Raw genomic sequence first — 22,415 nt, 5'->3', positions numbered from 1 at the left:
CTCTGCTAAGGTCACGGTGGGTAGACCTGATCCTGGGGGTTCTCGACATTGTTGCTCCTGTAGGACAGATGAGGATGATTCCTAAAATTCTGGTTAAAACCTCGATTTTGGAAGTTCCCTTGTCCTCCCATATAGTTTACTTCCTCCTTACCCTCCTGGTATGTCTCAGCTCCAAAGTCTGCATATCCCCCAGCTTGTTCCTCGCACATGTTAACCACTTGGTGATCCCTTTTCAGCAGGAGATTCCCCTTGGCCGTGAGATCTTTAATAGCATCAGTCTCGACCGCATTGACCCAAACAGTACGGTCATAGTCAGTACCGTGATTGCTATTGCTGGCTGCAAGGTTCTCTATCAGTGCATTGGCTTCGTTTGCGGTGTTAGTGGAGAAATCTCCCTTGCTGGTTGAGTCCAATGCCATTTGATACTTCTGTTCGATGCCCCCATAGAAGATATTCATCAGATTCTCTTGGGTGTAACCGTGGTGAGGGCAGTCTCGAAGATACTCCTTGAACCTTTCCCATGCTTCACAAAACAACTCCATGCCTCCTTGCGAGAATGTAGGATCTTACTTTGCAGTTTGGCTGAACGTGACTTGGTGTAAAAGTGATTCAGGAAAGCTGCTCTACATTGTGCCCAAGTGGTGAGCGATCCAGCATCCAACAGGTTCAGCCATCTAAGTGCCTTATCCGCCAAAGAGAACTGGAACAGAGTCAGCATTAGATATTCATAGGGTACACCATTGGACCTCGTCGTACTGGTCAGTCTCTCAAAAGCTTCAATGTGATCCAGAGGACTCTCCGATGGTAAACCGTGGAACACACGGTTCTGAACCAGATTGTATAGACTATGCTTAATCTCATAGTCTTGCCTTGCAGGAGCGGGATGTTGAATCGCAGATCGATTCGCAAACAGCCTATTCTGAGCATCTTCATCCCTCAAGGTGGCTTGCCTCGGAGGTGGGTTCAGTACAGCTTGCTCTTGCTGGTTCTGCCTCTGCTGTTGTTGGATGATGCCAAGCTGAGGGTTGGGCGGATTAGCCCCTGTGTTCTCTCCGTCAGCCATAGAATTGGTCTAGGCTTTTGCTCTCCGGTTCTCACGTTCAAGCTGTGCTAATTCCTTGTTCCCTAGTATGCGCAAATCAGTTTTCTTGCTGCTCCTTGTATGCATACACCTGAAACAAAGAAACAAGTTGCAAGAACTTGTTAGTAACTAGAATAAAGAAACCTTAGACTAAACGTGAATCTAAAATTTCAAAGGCAACGTTTTGGTCCCCGGCAACGGCGCCAAATTGATCTAGAGTTAAATCAATAACCCAAAGCACACTCAACCACGATCAAGTGGTGTCGTCGTAGTACTCTAGGGTCGAATCCACAGAGATCAAGCAATGCACTTTGAAACTATTTAGACCGAGTATAGCTAAAGCAATAAGAAGATTGTTTTTCAAGTAACCGAACAAAACAGAAAATAAATAAGAGTTTGTAAAATTAAGAGAAAGTATTGGGCGCAGGGAATTAATCAAGGGTTATGATCACGAAATTAGGTGATGGATTGGGATAGCTTTAGGAACCGTTCTTGAACTCAAATCTCAAATATAAAACCAACCTACTGTCGCAGCATTAGTTTTCTATGCAAGGAATTGAATGAACCCTAAACCGTCGTTTGAATCTAAACAATCCTAGCAAGCAATAAGTTCAAGTTTGATTTGTTCACAAGGTGCCTTAACTTCAACCTTCGTTGGCTAAGGATCACCTTGCTCATCTATGTTCTTTCAAGTAATTCAACAACACTTTTGATGCCTAGATGAATTTAACCTAAGATCATAAACTAGGTAGCTAATCTAGTTTAAGCAATAAGAACAACAATAGATGAAGAACACAATAGATCAATCCCAAATCTAACAACCTAAATCAATAAATCATAAAACCCCCTTTTGAAACCCGAAACCCAACAGAGAGACTACTCAAACATCGAAATCAAAGCACAGCAAATCAAGGATGAAGAAATCATAATTAAATTGCAAGAGAAAATAATAGGGTTCAGAATTCTTCTCCAAAGGGTTAGAAAGGATAAGAGATCTTCTCCCAAGCTTACAAGTGCTCAAAAACGGCGTAGAGTAAAAGTTGTTTTTCTAGGGGTCGAGTCCCGTGCTTAAATAGTAAAATAAATCCCTAAAAAGTCGGTTTAAATCGAAAAAGGAAAGATTGCGTCGGGGACGGGATTGGTCGATCTCGCGAGGATCAGTCGATCCGGAACGTATTTCTGCTCTCACTCCATCTGCCTTTTAGCTCGATCAGTCTTCAACCAATTTAGCTCCATATGCATATTTTCATCCCCAGAACGCTCAGATTCCTCCTAAAGTCACCTAGGACCTGTAAAGACTCACAAAAGACAAAAAGGACTCTAAAAGCACACTTGGACCTAAGAAAAGACCCAAAACAATCCTAAAAACTATAGTTAAAACCCTATAAAATACAGACACATCACAAGTCTCCAGTAACTCCAAGAGCTCCTTTGAAGAAACTTTCAACCAAATCTAAACCTACTCTGTTAGAGGCATCTCCTCGTCGCAAATCACAGGTACTTATTTGATTGGGCTGTGGATAAAATTTGCATGATTTGTTGTGGTTGTTCCTGTTGCGTTATGCTTTCATTTTTTGCCTGGTTGTTCTTGAAGCGTCTCATATTCAAAGCAAATTCAAAATGCAAGTTGATGGATATATCCGGGAAGAAGGTTGTTGTTGCTGAAGGACGGTGGTCATCTAATAGTCTTGAGCAACTTGTACATCACGTTCCTTTGGGGCCTAATGCTTGTCAAGTATGGGTTGATGTTGTGATTGTTAAAGATGCTGCAGTTTGGAGGCAATCTTCTGAAATCGAGTATATGGAAGATGCACTTGGAACTTCTATTGCCTGGTCAGAAGATAAAATAGTAATGGTTAGTATATATTTAATTTACATGTGTGGAAAACATGTTGACAACAACTGATGGCTAACTTATTCTGTTTTTTCAGGAATGACAACAGCTGTTACAGATGGGGGAACTTGTTTCTAAGTTTTAGACATGTCCTTGTTTTTTATGTTTGTTCGTAGACTTGTTTTTCCATGATCTATGTTTATTTGGAATTCTAAGGTTTTAATAAATCAGACTATGTATGTTTTCAGATATTAATCTACTTGGCTCGAATAAATTAATTAATGGATCTTTCTATATATAATGTTTCACACCTATTTAAAAATACATACAATAAAAAAAAACTTTATAGGACATATATATAGTTTGGACAAAGAAAAATTCAATATACAAATATTCCTAATAGTTTGGAAAAAATTAGAAAATAAGATAATCATACATGGATTGTCAAAATACCGTTTACTAAACCCTAAACCAATTTTAAAAAAAATATTTGGCAATTTAATTATTTTATCAAATTTAACATACAAAACTTCTATTTATAAAATTTTAAAATTTTATAAAGTAAAAAATATGAAACTTCTATTTTTTTACACCATTCACCATTCTTATACTATCTAACCCCTAAATTGTATACTCTAAACCCTACATGTAATCAGTCTCTTAGTAATAAAAATTTAATTTAAAGTTTAATATTATATTAAGTCTAAAATATGAAATTTAAATTTGTATTTCATTTTTACACCATTAACCATTCATATACTGAACCCTAAACCCTATACTTTATACCCTAAACCATATACTCTAAACCCTACATGTAATCAATCTCTTAGTAATAAAAATTTAATTTAAAGTTTAATATTATATTAAACTTATATGAAATTTAAATTTGTATTTCATTTTTACACCATTAACCATTCATATACTGGACCCTAAACCCTATACTCTATACCCTAAATTTGTATATCTTTGTTGAAAGCATTGTATACTAGTATATAAAACATGAATTTGACAATGTAGAACTTACCAAATAAATTTAAAAGTATAGTAAAACATGAATTAGACAATGTAGAACTTAACAAATTAATTTAATTTATTTTTTCACCATATTTCAAAATTAATACAAATAAACATAACAAAATATTATACTGTTAACATGTTAATACTAGAACAATTATTTCATTGGCTGATTGATTAAGGTGTGCACCACCAAATTCTTCATATCTACCGTCGATTAGATGCAATCTAACGGTCATCAATCAACTCTTACTTAACCCTTCTTTTCTTACTTTTGTACATCTCGATAACTTTTTATTGTCTACATAATCAACGATTAAACTCATTCGCAGCTTCTGGTTTTCAATCTTCGACGATTCTCTGCCAGATCTAAAAGGTTTAGAGCTTTTGTTTTCCTCATTTTTTCCTAATCAAAAAAACGTTTTACTGTCCCAAATTTAACGATCTTCTCGTTTCCTTTTTCTTCTTTTCTCGTTTCCAGGTTTTGGATCTAGAAATCTTTGTATTGATTGTAATCGATTGTACCAGGTTTGTCTTTTATTTCCTCCTTTGTTCACTCGATTGAAATTAATTGCTTTCTTTTGATTGTTGATACAAAAAAAAACCGAAACTAATGGGATAATTTTTAACAATGCAGAAACGATTTCAATGGAAGCTAAAGGAATCATATGTGGCCTCCCAGCAAAGACCCTTATACCGAAAATCAGAAAACAAGGTGAGCAAGGTCAAGGAAGTGCTGCGGATGATGATGTGAAGGAGATAACAAGGCTAGAGTACAGACGATCTCTCGCTCACCTAGGCTACTTAATACGCATCGAGGTAGACGAAGAAGACACTGATCCACTGTACAAGAGTTGTATCTGAAACATCCAAAACAAACGCCCAAAAGTAGAAGGGTCCTCTCGATCTAGCAACGCTCCTTGAAGATTGTAATCTTTAGAGTTCATTGTCTTTGTTATGTTTAAACTTTGTTAACTTTTGATATTTATATTTAAATTTTGTTAACTTTTGATATTTATGTTTAGACTTCGTCAACTTTTCATATTTTCTGATCTAATTGTCTTTCATCAATTAAATCAAATTATATTTTAATGAATCATGTATTATATATGATGTAATTTAAACAAATACAATAGCACGGAAAAGGAGCTAGAATAAATTGTACAATAGCGGACTAGTAGCGCTATAATAGGTCAACATTTCATAGCGTACTAAAAAACGCTATGATATGTTAGGGGGCTATTGTAGCTCCTTATGTCCTAGCGTTTATGAAAACGCTACCAAATACCTATAGTAGCATTTTTGTGTGCTATTGATGTCAATATTTCTTGTAGTGATGCGGAGAGGTTTAAAAGAATTAATTTGGTCACCTATGTCACCAAAATGCACATATCTTTTCGGTTAAAGATCCTGAGAGAACTTCACAGTTAAGTGTGTTTATGTTGGAGTAGTGTTATGATGTGTGACCTTCTAGGAAGTGGCTGTTGAAACTGTGTGAGTGAGGACAAAACACAGAGAAAGATTATGTGGTGATTTGTAGAGATGGTAACAAGTCTTTAAAACCTCCCGGACGTAGAAAACTGGTCGTGGAATATGGATGGGCTCACGGGCCTAGTGAGAAGACGTGAGGCCTATTAAGGAAGGTGAGCCCATGGACTGGGATTGGACATGAGGCCCACTAAGAGGTTAAGGTCGGGGTGTTACAATGATTGTGCAGAAGAACTACCTGAAGCGCAATCCGAAGAGGTGCTCGACCCTAGCTTTGGGTAGATGCTTCAGATGATAGTTGTTGCGGCCCTAGGGTCTAGTGGTTTCTATATATAAAACCTCTCAACCTAAAATATTTTACAGGCCTCAAGCAATCTATTTCCTAGATAATGAATTTCTAAACCTTGCTAATCCACTCTCATGGCAGAAACAATCAACCCTAATCACTCTCTTACCCAACTCTCGTTAGAAAAACATGACCAAGCACGCATTAAAATCCAATTCACTATTGTCAATAAACTCTTTACTCATCTATTTTTTTAGGCTAAGTGAGTACTCTGGTATTAGTTGATTCAGGCATTTCATCGAACACCTCTTGGTGCATAAATGCCTAAAATCTAATCTCAACCTCTCGGTTTGAAATTAGCACTAAGAACATTAATCCATAAGAGTATTTTTATATAAAAACTCAATCTAAAACATCCTAATCGATTAAGAATACCTACTAGCATATCCCATCCCTAGAAACTTTGGTTCACTACTCAAGGTTCATGGCAAAGAACATAAACCCAGAAATTAATAAAAACTGCATAATCATAAAGATGAAAAAGAGATAAATATTTATTAGAAAGAAGCAGTAGTAAAATATAAACATAATTCAAGTTGAAAGAACTACAAAAACTGGAAAATAGATGCTAAGTTCTAAAATTTGCTCAAAGGAAAGTGTAAAAGTCGGCTCTCAATGCTTGATTCTCGAAAATGGGTTAAAAGGGGGTTTATATATTGAAACCACTTGACATAGCCTCAACAGGTGTCATCCGAAGCATCCGAAGCTAGGCTCGAGCTCCACTTCAGGTGCATGGTCGGATAGACAATCGGGTGGTTCCATTCTTCGATCTGGAGGTATATACGGTCACTAAAACAGGATAACTCTTAAACCGCACCTCTGATTGGCCTGAAATTTCCACCATTGTAAATTTAACTCGAGTTCCTATAACTTTGATGAAGAACTCAGAAGCTGAATCCCAACGTAAAAGCTTCATGAGAGTCGATATTTCAGGGTCTCGTCATGAACTCGACCGGGTGCTCTTTGGCAATGGTCGGGTGGTATGGTCGGGTGCCTCCCTTTTCCTTCTTGATGTTTCAAATCCTCTTGTGTAAACTCCATAAATGACACTAGATCCTTCCTTGTGATAGGTGCAACTTGTCAATCCTTCTTTTTGCTCTTTTTAGCCTCCAAAGTACATGTTTTCATCCAAAATGCAACAATGCAGCAATGCAACACTCTAAAACACCCAAATACAAATATATAAGGTTAAGGACCTAAAAACACTAAGTACAGACTCTTAACAATGCAAAACATGACAAGAAAAAGATGGTTAAAAAGGTGTAAAATAGAGAGACGTCACTCATCAAGTCCCATAGCAAACTGATGAACTTTCACATCTTTCCTTTGCAATTTTAGCAGAAGCATCACATGTACAAGTAGGACGTTGACGATACTGTTGCGGTTCGTCCCACAAAGTCACAAGTCTACCATAGTAATCCATAACGGATTGACCCTCTTGTCGACAAGACACCAACTGACATACAATCTGGTGGATCCAAACTTTATTACCAACTGAGAAACGGCTCTTCAAGTTTTCCCACTTATCAGATGCATCTTCAATAAACGACACCGTAGATCTCACACGCAGAGAGATTCATGTTCGCAACCAGCCAACAACCAGCCTCTCGTGGTTTATTGATTAATCCATTAGTAAATCCGATCTTCCTCTTGGCTCGAAAAGCATTAAACATCTTTGTAGCCCACTCAGAATAATTATCTCCTGTCAACATGACCGAAGAGATCATAGACCTGGGGTTATCAGCAGAAGACAAAGTATAAGGCGTGACTATGGTGGAGTTAGAAGCCTTGGAAACAATTCCTTTTTCTTCCGCCATGGTAACAAAAAGAAGAAAAGGATCAAACGAAACAGACGTATGAGAGAAACTAGAAAACAAAACAAAGGAACAAAGTGAGACGAGAGAAACAAGAACACGAAAACGGAAAAACTAAATTTAGATGTTTGGCTCTAATACTATGTCAAACTTAAGATTGCTAGGTATTCAAAATGTTTGTGTAATTGATCTCAAACCATTACATCACATATATATACAAAGAAAAACGAGAATATATTAAATTCGGAGACCAAGCTATATAAATTCCTAAACCCTATTAGAGTATATTCACAATATAACATAAATATGTAAATATATATCCCAATATTTTACTCCATTGTGATTGTGCCATTGTGTTAGTTTGTGCTAGATAGTTATCCGTAGCTGTGGGGTAATAATTAATATTTCCCAAACCAAAAAAAAAGTAGGGAAAATAACTAAATAAGTATCATTGGGAAACTTGGTTATCAGTATTTTCATCATTTATTTTGGATTAACTCGTTTACACTTGTAGTCAACTTTTAGGATTGTTTAGCAGCGTATACATTTATTTTCAATCGCTATACTAGTCATTTAAATCGTTAAAATAAATACAAACACGCTGTATTCTTACCAACTTGCTACAAACTCTAGCAATTGTAACCACATCCTCTAAGTCAGAACCGGAAAAAAAATATATATGAATTGCCCAATGTTCAAAAACAATTGCTATATAATAAACACCAATTTTATTTTTTGCGAGACTGTTTAAAAAGACTGATAACAATTTGTCAACAAAATACTAATTTCGTAGAAGAAAAAACAAAACTTCAAAAGTTGTTATAAGGACTAAAATACAAAAGTCAAATACACCCGGTTGCATGAAATCGATCACCAAGGGGAATTTAATTTCAATACATAATATTCGTTAATTAACACCAATGATTACCGAGTGCCATTGGTCAAATACACTAATAATCGAATTAAATCAATTATTAGCCAGCCATCTCTGATTATAACGCGCTAGATCCGGTGTATTGGACCATATAAAGCATAGTATATATGCTCATGTACGTACGTACGTGATTCCAAAAGAAATCTCCAATACCATTGCAAAAAAAAACAAAAAATAATAGAATTATAGATATGGAGCTGAAGAGGACATTGCTATCCAAACGAGGTATATTCCGGGCGGTAAGTTTGGTAAAGGACCTTCGCAGCAAGCGGCTAACGAAGAACAACTTGATCGGAGCATTAGAGCTGGCGAAGAGAAACGGTGTTGTTTACGAACAAACGAAGGAGAATGGACTGATCAGAATTAGAATGTTGGTAAAGAAATGTGACGTGGAGAAGCTCATTTACAAAGGTGATGACGACGTTTTAAGAGCGTCGTTGGTTGAACAAAGATTGATACAACTACGAAGAAAACACCATGCCAAGGTGTGGGAGAAGAAAGGAGCGGCATGTTGGACTCCTGCGTTACGAAGCATTCCTGAAGAATTTTAATTTTGATTTTTTTTTTCTTCACTTATTTCAATTATTTCCTGATATATCTTTTTTTTTTTTTCTGATATACCAGTTTTGGCTGGAATTCAGATTTTTAATATATTATTTATCTATACTATTAAAGCAGAAGTACTCTCTAGAGTAAAAATGGACCATGACTTGGTTTTGGTAGGTTTTTCATTAAAAATGATTAGAGAATCACAAAATTTAATCTAATTAACCTATTGATTTCATTAAATGACGAAAATACCCTCGGTCGATTACTTAAAAAATTGCCGGGTCGGGACGCGGATCCTTACATATCCGACTACAGAAGGAAAAAAATCCGCGGATCTGTTTGTACTCCAGAATAATATTTTTCGGATCCAGTATATTATTTCATTCAAGATTAGTTAATTAAAGTCCCAAACAGATTTATTCGTTATAGGCAAACACTCTGATTTCATTTTCCTTTAAGGTATTTAAATGAAAACCATAAATTTTAATTACCAAAAATTCGGATATTTCCTTAATTACCGAGATTGATCTTAACAGATAATCTTTTTAAAGGAATATTTAGTGATTCAGTTAAAATCTTTAAAAACGAATATTCAAGTTACCAAATCTGACTAAATTGCTTGATTTCCGATATTATAATATATTTCCTTAACAAAATTTTAGTAATTAATTGTGAGTAGTATAGATAGAAAGAATTAAAAACGCAGAAATTATATATATGTAAAGTTGTAAACTAATTTACAGAAAAGGTGTATATCCCACATCGACTAAATATTATGGAATATGGTTCATAATCACTATGAATATGTGACTAAAATGTTTTGAGTACAAATGAGCAGGAAGCTTGATTTATCAGGTATCCAAATTTAACAGTTTAATTTGGTTCTATATTTGAAAATATTTAAACTTTTAAAAAGTAAACATATTATAATATATTTATGTTTTTTAAAAAAGTTTAAGATATTATAAATATTTAATTTTTTATACAATGTTTAAATTATTATAAATATTTGAACTCCGTCGAAAATTTAAAATTTTATAATATATTTAAAGTCTATAAAATATTTAAGTAATATTAATATTTTAATTCTCACTACAAGAAAACACGTGATTTGCAACGTATATCTGCGACGGAGAAACGTCGTCGCAAATTTGCTATGGATTTGCAATTATTTTGCTACTCGGAAAACGTTGTCGTTAATTCCTCGCAAAATTAGCGACGGATATTTCCCTCGCAAATTTGCGACGGAACTAAGACACCATTGCGAGGATAAGTAAATTCCTCGCAAATGACACGCAATTCCCTAACAAATTTACGACGAATTAGCGATAAGACTGCCGTAGCAAATTTGCGAGGAGTTTACGAAGGACTAGATGTCGGCAAGCACGTTTTCCCCGAGTGTACCTGTTTTGTCGGCAAAAAGGACACTGCCTCGCAACGTAGCAAGAAATAAATATCTAAAAGCAACCTGTCGCAAATCCGTCGCAAATTCCCTCGCAAATCCGTAGCAGATATTTTTAGAAAGTCTATAAATAGCCAGTCCGTGAGACATGGAAACTACAACACAAAGCAATAAGAAAAAAAAACTGGTGGGAGAGAAAAAAAAAATTCTGAGAGCAAGAGAAAAAAAAAGAGAGAAAAATAATTGTCAAAAAAAAAATTTGTGATAAAAAAATTCTAGAGAAAATAATGTTTGGAGGTGGAGAGCACGAGATATATACAATACGACGGTGGATGTACAATCATAGAGACCCAAACACCGGTGATGTGACGAAAGAGTTTTGTGATGGCTTGCGCGGTTTCATGTACCAGGCGACCAACCAAGACTTTGCTCGTGAAAACGGTACAATATTTTGTCCATGTCCTAGGTGCAAGAACATTAATTAATTGGAATTTAATCTAGTGAAGAAGCATCTTTCTAATAGAGGATTTATGCCAAATTACTATGTATGGTTCCGTCATGGAGAGGGTTGTTGCAGTAACGTTGGAAGTAGTAGTATGAATTATGCTGTTGATCAACCTAGTAATTATGGGCATCAAGAATCTGATCAATTTGGTTTTTATGGGTATAATGAAGAAAATAGATTTCATCATATGGTTAATGATGCATTTCATGAAACTACTGCTGCATTTCCTGAGAATAATACGGAAGAACCCAATGTAGATGCACAACGTTTTTATGATATGTTAGATGCGGCAAATCAACCTATCTACGATGGATGTAGAGAAGGGCATTCTAAGTTATCTTTGGCATCTAGGATGATGACAATTAAAGCTGATAATAACTTAAGTGAGATTTGCATGGATTCTTGGGCTGAACTCATTAAAGAGTATTTGCCACCTGATAATGTATCGGCTGAGAACTACTATGAAATACAGAAGTTGGTTGCGAGTCTTGGATTACCATCTGAAATGATTGATGTGTGCGTTGACTATTGCATGATTTTTTGGAAAGATGATGCTAAGCTGCAGGAATGTCAGTTTTGCGGGAAGCCGAGATATCAGCCTACTGAAGGAAGGACACGAGTGCCATATAAACGTATGTGGTACTTGCCTGTTGGTGATAGATTGAAACGCCTATACCAATCAAAACGGACTGCAGCGGCAATGAGATGGCATGCAGAACATTCTACACACGAAGGAGAGATTACACACCCATCTGATGCAAAGGCGTGGAAGCATTTTCAATCGGTATATCCTGACTTTGCTCAAGAGTGTAGGAATATTTATCTTGGGTTGTGTACAGATGGTTTTAGTCCATTTGGTATGTCAGGGAGGCAGTATTCTTTATGGCCTGTTATATTGACACCATACAATCTTCCTCCAGATATGTGTATGCAAAGCGAATTTTTGTTCTTGAGTATTTTGGTACCAGGTCCTAAGCATCCGAAGCGAGCTCTAGATATCTTCTTGCAACCTCTGATTCATGAGCTTAAGCAATTGTGGTATGAAGGTGTTCAGACATATGATTCCTCAAGAAAACAGAATTTCAATATGCGGGCAGTGCTAATGTGGACGATTAGTGCTTCCCCGCATACGGAATGTTATCTGGGTGGACCACACATGGAAGATTATCATGTCCTTATTGTATGGATGGTAAAGAGGCATTTCAGTTAAAGTATGGGCAAAAACCTTGTTGGTTTGATTGTCATCGTCGATTTCTTCCCTTGCATCATCCGTACCGGAGGAACAAGAAGTTGTTCAGAAAGAATAAAGTTGTGCGTGTTCCCCCACCAACTTACGCCTCTGGCAATGATTTGTTTGAACAGATCGATTACTATGGTGCTCAAGAAACATGTAAACGTGGGGGTAACTATCACACACCAGCAAACATGCCGGATGGATAGTGAATCATATTTGGCACTAGGTAAATTATAATGGTGTTTTGTTGTGTTTTTTTCATAAGTTTTTGTTGTGTTTTACAATGGTTTTGCTACGTAGTTGCGAGGTCAATAGATATTGCGAGGTATTTGCGAGGTTTTGCCGAGGGTCATCTCGCAAATGCCTGGCAATATTAAGTAATTGTAATATTTCTAAACATTTTAAATATTAGCTTGAATCTTGGACCCAAGATTTTGCTGGTTTTAAAAATATTAATAAAAACATTAATTAGTTAAGGTCTAAACATTATTTAATCTTTAGTTTAATTTAATATAAACATTAATTAGTTTTTTTTGTTGTTTTAATTTTCGAATTATATGGTTTTGTATTCCAACGTATTTGCGAGGAACTCTAGCAAAGCCGTCGCAATATTTAGGGTTTCCTATTGCGACGTTTTTGCGAGGGGAACGTTGCAACGGCGTCGCAATATTTGCTACGGATTTGCGAGAAGTCAAAAAGTTTATATATACACCGCAGCCCTTAGTTTGAGCTCGCTCAAACCACGCCGCATCCAAAACCCTAAATTCTCTCTTCTTCTTCCTTCTTCTTCGTTTAACATCTCGCCGTTTTCCGGTTAATCCTTCTTCTTTCCCTAATTTCTTCCTCCAATCTTCTTCTTCTTCGACTCGACTCGGCTTCTCCAAAGGTAAATCTGACAGTCATTTTTCTATAGTTTCATTTTGAATCGATTTACGGTTTTTCATTCGATTTAAGTGTTGTTTTATTCGATTCACGGGTTTTTCAATCGATCTGTAGATGTTTATTCGATTTAGAACCCTTAACCCTAAACCGATTTAGAACCTTAATTTATTCGAATTTGATCTCAGACTTTTTTTTTTCTTGTAGATGTTTTCTTGGAACGACTACACACGATTCCTCTCGCAGACTAATGCTCCAAGTCCATGCAGTGGTGGTTCTCGAGGGTCGTCATCGGGGGTTCAAGGTTCTCGACATGCAACCTCACAGCATAGGCCTCCGGCACCTGCTTCATCTCCACCCATTCGTACGCCTCCAACCGCTGCTGCATCTCCAGCCACTCCTACATCTTTGCCTCAACGTTTAAACAGTATGACGTTGGAGGAGTTACTCGAGAGTCCTGGCCGTCAAAATCTAACACGATTAGATCCAAACCGTCCACCAGGAACTCTCTGGTAAGAGAATGATTAACTTATTTCAATTTTAAATTTGAATTTTTAATTTTAGGATCAATACTTACATCAAAACAATTATGTTATCCCTAGGTTTTGTGATGATGGAGGCGTTGCAGCCACTGTCCGCAGCATCTTTGAAAGAGATTTCAAAGAGCCTCATGCTAATTGGTCACAAACGCCACATGCGGTCGTAGATCGTTGGTATGAAACTTTTGCGGTAAGTAATAGTTTAGTTTAGTTTAATCGTTGATATATAACTTATGTAGCTTGGATCAATACTAATATATTTTGTTTTCTTTTTACAAGCAAACATATAACTGGGACCGTTCTATAAACGGTAGAGTTAGACATGAGTTTGAGAAGAAGTTGAAGGAGCGGATGTGTGATCAAGTGTGCCGGTGGAAGGGAAAGTGGAGGGAGAATGGTGATGATGCAAGGCCGCGATGGATTGATCCTCAAGTATGGGATGGACTAGTTAAGTATTGGCGTGATCCCAAATCAGAAAAAAGAGTATCAACGGTCGTAATGCTCGATATCATGATCCTGATGGCACTGGCATACATAAACACCGCTCAGGCCAGACCTCTTTTAAAGCTCGTGCCAGAAAACTTGTAAGTTTCTAAATTCTTACAAGTTACTTCTTGTCTGTTAATTCTTACAAGTTACAAGTTTCTAAATTCTATGTTACTTCTTGTCTTTTTCTTACTAATGACCTTTGTCTTTTGTTTTACTTTTTGTTAGTCTGAGGTGACTGGTGAAAGCACTCCGGATTATCTACGTGTCCTAGAAGACACTCACAAAAAAACCCGATGGGAGTTTTGTCGATGGAAAGTCAGAGTCCATCTTCAATGAAGTGTCATCAATACAAGAGGTTCAGTCTCAGCTCTGTTCAGGGGATAACACGGAGAGTTCTGCTTCTGGTGGGTTGTCTGTTCATGCCAAGAACAAAATTTATGCCGAGGTAAACTTCTATTTTATGTTGGATGTTTGATGTTGCCTTATTGTTTGGAGTTTTTGTTGGATGTTGAACGTATTTCTTGTGTGCTTTTGAAAACTCTAAAGTTTGTCTTGTATGAGTTTGTGTTGTTGTTTTTAGTTTGTCATATGGTATGCTAAGATTGTTCTTGATAGTTTGTCATAAGATTAGGATATGCTACATTTGTGTTGTTGTGTCTGTTCTAGGATCCGAATCTTGTATGTCACTTGTTGGCTGTTTCAAATGAATATGAAACTAATTGTTTGATTGTATTGCTCGTAGGTTGCTCCGAGGAAGAAAAATAGACTTTATGGAGTTGGTTCTCTGCAACATGAAGCATCTTCAGACCATTTTGGACCATCGCTTCCGCCTACTGAGGATCCGATTGTTCTTGCTCAGAAGCTTGCTGTCGCTGAAGCTACTCTTGCAACCCAGGCCACTCAAATTCAAGACAGTGCTCAAAGGATGCATAGCTATGATGCATATTTTGACTACCTTGCCGGCAAGGATCCTGAGTTTGCTGCTAAGTTTGGAAGCAGGCTTGTTGACTCCAATCCTCCAGCAACACTAGACAGCACAGGCACAGACACAGGCACAACCACTGGCACAGATACAGGAACCGGAACTGGGGTTCCCTCTCTATCACCCTCTTTTTAAGACAATTTGATATTAAGTTCTAAGGTTGACTTTGTTTTTTTGGACATGGTTCTAATGTTGTTGTTAAGACAATTTTTTGTTTCTTAATTTTTTGTTTAGAAACAAAAAATTGTCTCGGTTAATATGTCTGAATTTTATTTTATATTTTGATTATAATTTCTATTTCTTATAAAATATTGTGAAAATATAAATATATAAATATATAAATTTGAAAATCAAAAATATAAATATCAAAATGAAAAAAATTCTTAATTCCGTAGCAAATTTATGCTACGGATCTGCGATGATTACTAATTTGTTACGGATTTTGCGACGAAACACATATCTAGGTTTATAATCTTATTAAAACTTTGTGACGGAAACAACGTCGCAAAAATCTAGCAAATCTGCGAGGGATTTACGTCGAACATATTTTGCAAGAGGAAAGCGAGGAATGTTGTTCATCGCAATTTACGAGTGCTTTGCGACGGACATTTATTGCAAGAGAGGTGCGAGGAATGTTGTTCATCGCAATTTGCGATGTTTTGCGACGGACGTCAATTCATCGCAAATTTTGCGAGGGAAGTGCTACGTGTATTAATTTGCGACACACGATTAGCGAGGAATTGACGATCCTCGCAAATCCCTCGCTAACACCAGTTTGCGAGGGAAGAGCGACAAATCTTGCCATCGCAAATCGCGTGTTTTCTTGTAGTTTCTTAAAAATTTAAAATATAAAATTTTTTTGAGTTAAATCCGTTAAAACATGGACCATGACTTGGTTTTGGTAGGTTTTTCATTAAAAATGATTAGAGAATCACAAAATTTAATCTAATTAACCTATAGTTTTGATTTCATTAAATGACGAAAATACCCTCGGTCGATTACTTAAAAAATTGCCGGGTCGGGACGCGGATCCTTACATATCCGCCTACAGAAGGAAAAAAATCCGCGGATCTGTTTGTACTCCAGAATAATATTTTTCAGATCCAGTATATTATTTCATTCAAGATTAGTTATTTAAGATCCCAAACAGAGTTATTCGTTATAGGCAAACACTCTGATTTCATTTTCCTTTAAGGTATTTAAATGAAAACCATAAATTTTAATTACCAAAAATTCGGATATTTCCTTAATTACCGAGATTGATCTTAACAGATAATTTTTTAAAAGGAATATTTAGTGATTCAGTTAAAATCTTTAAAAACGAATATTCAAGTTACCAAATCTGACTAAATTGCTTGATTTCCGATATTATAATATTTCCTTAACAAAATTTTAGTAATTAATTGTGAGTAGTATAGATAGAAAGAATTAAAAACGCAGAAATTATATATATGTAAAGTTGTAAACTAATTTACAGAAAATGTGTATATCCCACATCGACTAAATATTATGGAATATGGTTCATAATCACTATAAATATGTGACTAAAATGTTTTGAGTACAAATGAGCAGGAAGCTTGATTTATCAGGTATCCAAATTTAACAGTTTAATTTGGTTCTATATTTGAAAATATTTAAACTTTTAAAAAGTAAACATATTATAATATATTTACGTTTTAAAAAAAATTTTAAGATATTATAAATATTTAAATTTTTTATACAACGTTTAAATTATTATAAATATTTGAACTCCGTCGAAAGTTTAAAATATTATAATATATTTAAAGTCTATAAAATATTTAAGTAATATTAATATTTTAATTCTTAAAATTTTAAAATATAAATTTTTTTTGAGTTAAATCCGTTAAAACATGTATTTTTATCAAACTATAAATTAAGCCATGGAAGCAGGATATGTCTGTCCTCTTACAAAACTACTATCCGATATTGCGGAGTGTCTATTCTCTTACAAAACTACGTACTATCTACTATTGTGGTGTGTCTGTTTCCGTGAAAAACTACATTTTACAAACTACTTACTCTATTAGGATTTCCAATTTACTGTATAACCCCAAATATACAAATAAATACTATATAAACAAAGAAAATAAATTAAAATAAAAAACTATATTACAAAAATACAAATTACAAAAAAAATAACTAACAAAATATATAATCTCGTGCTGTAGCACGGGTATCACCTAGTTATATGTAAAGACTTTGACCTTTTTGAAACAATTCACTTCTTGTTAATGATAAAAGATAACAATGACACTTGTTCTTTTAAAATGAAACCACAACTTGATTAGAAGACTTATCAATGGTCCAATTATAGTTTGTGAATAAATCATGAATCCAAGTATCCAAATGATCACATATTGTATTTAAAATGTAAATGCAACTGAAACTCTTTTGCTCAAAGTCTGTGATTCTATTTATTGTTTGCAATGAGAATTAATAAACCAGAGCAGATCTCTATGAGTTGAGACTAATCAGTGTACACGATCAATCTCACATCCGATACCACCTCGCAAGCCTTTCTTTAACAAGAGGATCCAAACCAGATACACAATCAGCCCATGAGTTTCTTCCTAGCATCTGAACCGAAAATTTTAAATAAAAAACATTAACAATTTGGCATCCGATTACTTCTAATGTACACTAACAAGCACTTGGAGGCGCTCTTTGGTTAAAATATGAACTTAAAACTTACGCCTTTGTAGCCGTTCAGCACTCGAGTGAATTCGGTTTGGAGGTCCTCGTTTCTTATTTCCTACGATAAAATAAAGTTAAATGGTCACAACCAATTGTCCAAAAGCTTAGTGAAAAGATGGAATTGAGCTAGGAGAGTTGTCACAATTAATTCTCTTTTCACTTACTTGCCAGCTTGCAAAGGCTAAGCATATGTAAGCAACTGAGCTGCATCCTACTGATGGATTCGCTTTAACCTAAATTATGGAGAACACTTGTAAAATATCAAACTTGAATCAATGTTATAAAAAAAGCAAAAACTAGAGAGAAGAATTACCATTTCACATAACCCACTAAATGCAGCTTCTTTCGTAATGTCATCATCAGCTAACCTGAAAAGAAAGTGTAGTTAGAAACAATTTTACCAAGCCAAATCCAAGACAAAGGTTCACTCACGTTGCACATGTCTTGCACCAAGCCTTCATAGAGTACTCCATGTGTGGTGGAACGAGGTCTGGACGAATCCATGCTAGTATTCCAAGGGTAATTGCACTGTTCACAGTTAGGTCAATCGTATTGCATTCAAGTAGTGTAGTTGCGCTATTCACAACTAATGCCTATTTATTTACAACAACAAAAAAGGCATACCTAGATACATGGCCTGTAAAATCTTGAATTTATAAGGCTGCTAGACTCACCTCTCCATGTTGAAGAATCAAGCCTAAGGAAGAGACAACATTGGTCATGATTGGTGAGACTTCTTGACGGAACTGAAAATATTACAGGCCATGAGTTTTCTCTTAACCAAAAACTTCAAGCATAAATCGAAAATATATATCAAATTGGTATTACCTCGAACGCTAATTCTCCAATTGCTCTTCAGGCATTGTTTGCAGAACCAAGGTTTTCTCCGGTAAAATTTTCACTCTTTACAAAGCATAAATACAGTCAAATACAATAAACAAAGAGATAATGTATCATAGCAATGTAATTGGATACCAACCAGTTGTTGGCTTGCGATGACGAGGAACTCAGGCATGCGGGGTTGTAGATAAAGCGGAAATACCTGTTAGTCATATCCACAAACCAATGATTACTTTAACACATCTAGCACAAATGATGACATAATCTCACAAAACTAGTAACTGTCACTCTCCTTGACATTAATTTGATTATGTAAAAGGAAATTAGCTTGACGAATAAAAGTACACCTTACCATTGCAAGATCATACATAAGGGCAAAAGCAGTTTCTCTGACATCAGGAGTTTCATGCATGCAACACTTGAGAAGCAAGTCCATTAGATTACTTTGTGAAACCTACGTAAGAGCGATGATGTGAGTATTCATACATCCGGTTTTGACAATTAAATGGGTCATATTATAAAATACAACTTTGATATTAGCGAAACTAATTGAGTAATTCACTGGGTGATCATGAGTAAACCCCGTGTGAACAAGACATCAAGAACGGGAGTACCATAGATTTTATCCCACGGCCAAGTCCGTGAGCAAGTCCAGAAACAAGCTCAAGAGAACTAACAATGATTCTTTTGTATTCAGCCTTATCAAAAACATGGTTAACCTAAAACCAACACAAGCTATAATTAAACAACAAACAAAAGTGTTGAGATATGATCAACCTTGAAACAGGAAGTTGTAGTGGATCAGAAACTTGTCTACGTTTGTTTAACATGGACCTGTTTGGTCTGTCAGAAACTGGGCCATATATTAGTGTGAAGCCCATACAAGAACTGACTCTGTATTAGGTATAAATACATAAGGTCAAAGTGAGAGAAAAGAGAGCTGCGCCGAACCCTAGTTCAGGCGGTTCTGAAGAGGTGAACATAGCTAGAGAGAGATGTAGATTCTCGGTGTATCTAGGCTCAATCTCTTGTTATTCTTCTTTCATATGTTGTTCTTGTGAGACTCTATCTACGATGTTAGATGAGTGTGAGAGGTATGTTGTAACCATAACACATATGTAACTCTTGATCTATAATGGATGTTGAGGACTCTGTTTCCTCCCCAGACGTAGCTGCTAATGCAGTGAACTGGGTTACCAAATCTCTGTGTTTCTCTATTTTTGTGTTCTCTCTATTTCCGTGTTTAAAGCTTGAGTTAGATCCATCAATCAGTACTTGATTGAATACAAAGTTGTTGTATCGATTTACAACAAAAAGCATGCAATAGTTATGTATAAGCCCTAATAAAATGTAGAATTGTTCTAAACTCAAGCATGTGAAAAAAGAAAAATTAAGAAAATAAATTGGAAAATGATCGCTCCAAGTCTCTATTGAAATGATTTCATAGAATTATGAATTGAACCTTAGCTAGTTGTTGTTGTTGGATGATATCCAGGCTCCTCCGGAAAACAGACAGAGCAAATGGAGCGAATCCTACTCCTAAAGCCTGAAACATGGAAACACAACTTGTCATAAATAGATTGTTCATAGTGTTAGTAGCAATATTAAATAGGCTCTCAAATTAACCATTTATCAAATGCAAGAAGTTTTCAACCCCATATTTAATTTGAGTTCTTAAAAATAACAAAATGTTCACTTACTAGGATAATTTAAATAATCTAGAAATTAAAGACCGTACATATATATCCTTATGGAGTTTGACAAGTAGTACCATATACCTCAGAAAGGGATGTGAAGCATTTTAGCAAATGAATTACATCTTTATCTGAACTTGAAGTTTGTTGCAACTTTGAAACCAGTGGGGGCATCAAAATCTCAAGATAATTAGGCTGCATAAGGGGTTAGTTTTAAGTAGGTTAAAACATGTGAAACTACCACTATTAAAAATAATATATATATATATATATATTACTCGCCATATAGCTAAATTTACAGGACCATATTAGCCGTACACATACCTCATTCAGATCGATTCCAACTGAATCTGCCAGTGCTCTAATACCATCATAAACAAACTTTAAGTTCTGCCTCTGGATGTATGAAAGCAATGTGTTAGGTAGTCAACAAAATAAAATATTGTTTGAAGTCTATAATAGCTGCATAAAGATTTAGTATGGCAATATAGTTAACTTTAAGAAAATTTAACGACCTGATATATTTCAAGAGCGCGCATTAGATGGCGTAGTATGACACTCAGGTGTGGCACTAAGTTTTCCCCAGCATCCTAGAAGTTGACAAATAAATTATTTTTTCTCAACAAAGATCAATTTATTAAAATTTTAACTTGAATTTGGATGAAACTTAATTATGGGTTCATGATGGAACAATCTTTAATTGGAACTGAAATTAGGTCCAACTTCTATACTATAGTTCAAGAAATACTACAGAAAATATCACCTCCTTAAGATTTTCTTGAGAATTCTATGGGAAAAAATATTTATATATTAATGTAAGAGAGTCAAGATATTAATAATAGAATAATTTGATATAGTAGTAAAGGTTCTACATATTAGGATAAATTTGAAGTATATATATATGACCATAACTGTTTGACAAAAAAAAAAAAAAAAATATATATATATATATATATGACCATAACTTGTCTAAGTTAGAAAAATTAGAAAAACTAATAAAAACAAAAGGTGCTACATATAAGGTTCTCAAAGAGTGTTCGTGAACATAACTTCTCTAAGTTTTTCTAAAATGATTTTGATAATATATTTTACAAGTATCTTCGTTCTTTCATATTCTTCTTCATTCTTAAAGATACATTCGGCTTCGGTTAATTTCTTTTGGGTATGTAGGTATTAGTTAAGCTAACGCTAAGCACTATAGAAGTTCTCTACACTTGACATAACTTAGAAAATTGCAAAACGAAAAGTTACCTCTTCAATAGTTATCAAAGCTAGACATGCCGCCTTCTGGACCCGGTTGCTTGTATCCAAAAGTTTCGGAAGAAGACCCTCAAGAGCTTTCTCAAATAGTTCAGAATTCTTGAGATCATCATCTTCCTGTAAAATAATAGTATCAAATCATTTAAAAAGATTGTTTGAATAAGTAGAAGCAAAAAATATCTTGTTCAATCATACCTTAAAAACATATGTGCCAAATTGAGAAAGTGTCCAGCAAGATATGCTTCGTATGAGAGGAAACTTATCATCTAAAAGGGGAAGAAGGATTGCTACAATCTGCAAAGACAAGGCACTCGAATATTAGTAAACTTTTTATTAACGGATACATCAATTATATTAAACGAGAAGTGAAAACGTCTCACATTCAATCTCAGCAAAATTTTACCATTATACCATTAATGAAATTGTCCTTCACGTTGTAATATTTTGCCCCTGGACGTAAAATTACCTATTTTCGCATTAAAAATAAATCAAAAATCGGATTAGAAATAATCTAATTGCATAAAAAGTTAATTGCACAAATAGAATTTGCTAAATTAATCCCTAAATTTTATGAATAAGATCTCTTTCACGCTTAATCAAAGGATACATGACCATAATATAACACGCATAAATTGGGTAATTAATGGGCTTAGGTTAGATTTTTTAAAGATCCACGTAAATAAAAATTATGGGTTTATGCATGAAAAAAGCCCGATGAGAAAACACCGTCTTTCTGTAAACCCTAAAAACCTAGAAACCCTAAAAATATAGATGCTTTACAACTATAAATACAATGATTTCGTATGCTTTCACCAT

At 35.2% G+C, this 22,415-nt stretch overlaps 1 long non-coding RNA gene, 1 other non-coding gene and 1 pseudogene across 2 annotated transcripts; 2 read left to right on the top strand and 1 right to left on the bottom strand.

Moving 5' to 3' along the window:
- The first annotated feature begins 474 nt into the window (after positions 1–474).
- On the top strand, positions 475–580 carry LOC147927646 (small nucleolar RNA R71). The gene has a single exon (XR_015583224.1). It is a non-coding gene; the product is annotated as a small nucleolar RNA R71 (small nucleolar RNA).
- Positions 581–4,250: 3,670 nt separating this feature from the next.
- On the top strand, positions 4,251–4,834 carry LOC147927645 (uncharacterized). Its single transcript, XR_015581935.1, has 3 exons — positions 4,251–4,305; positions 4,411–4,457; positions 4,567–4,834. It is a non-coding gene; the product is annotated as an uncharacterized LOC147927645 (long non-coding RNA).
- Positions 4,835–17,559: 12,725 nt separating this feature from the next.
- LOC147927644 (transportin-1-like) lies at positions 17,560–22,415 on the bottom strand (annotated as a pseudogene).

This window comes from Camelina sativa, chromosome 15, assembly GCF_030686135.1.
Source record: "Camelina sativa cultivar CO46 ecotype springtype chromosome 15, ASM3068613v1".
Taxonomy (NCBI): Eukaryota; Viridiplantae; Streptophyta; class Magnoliopsida; order Brassicales; family Brassicaceae; genus Camelina; species Camelina sativa.
This window is presented reverse-complemented; position numbering and strand designations above follow the sequence as displayed.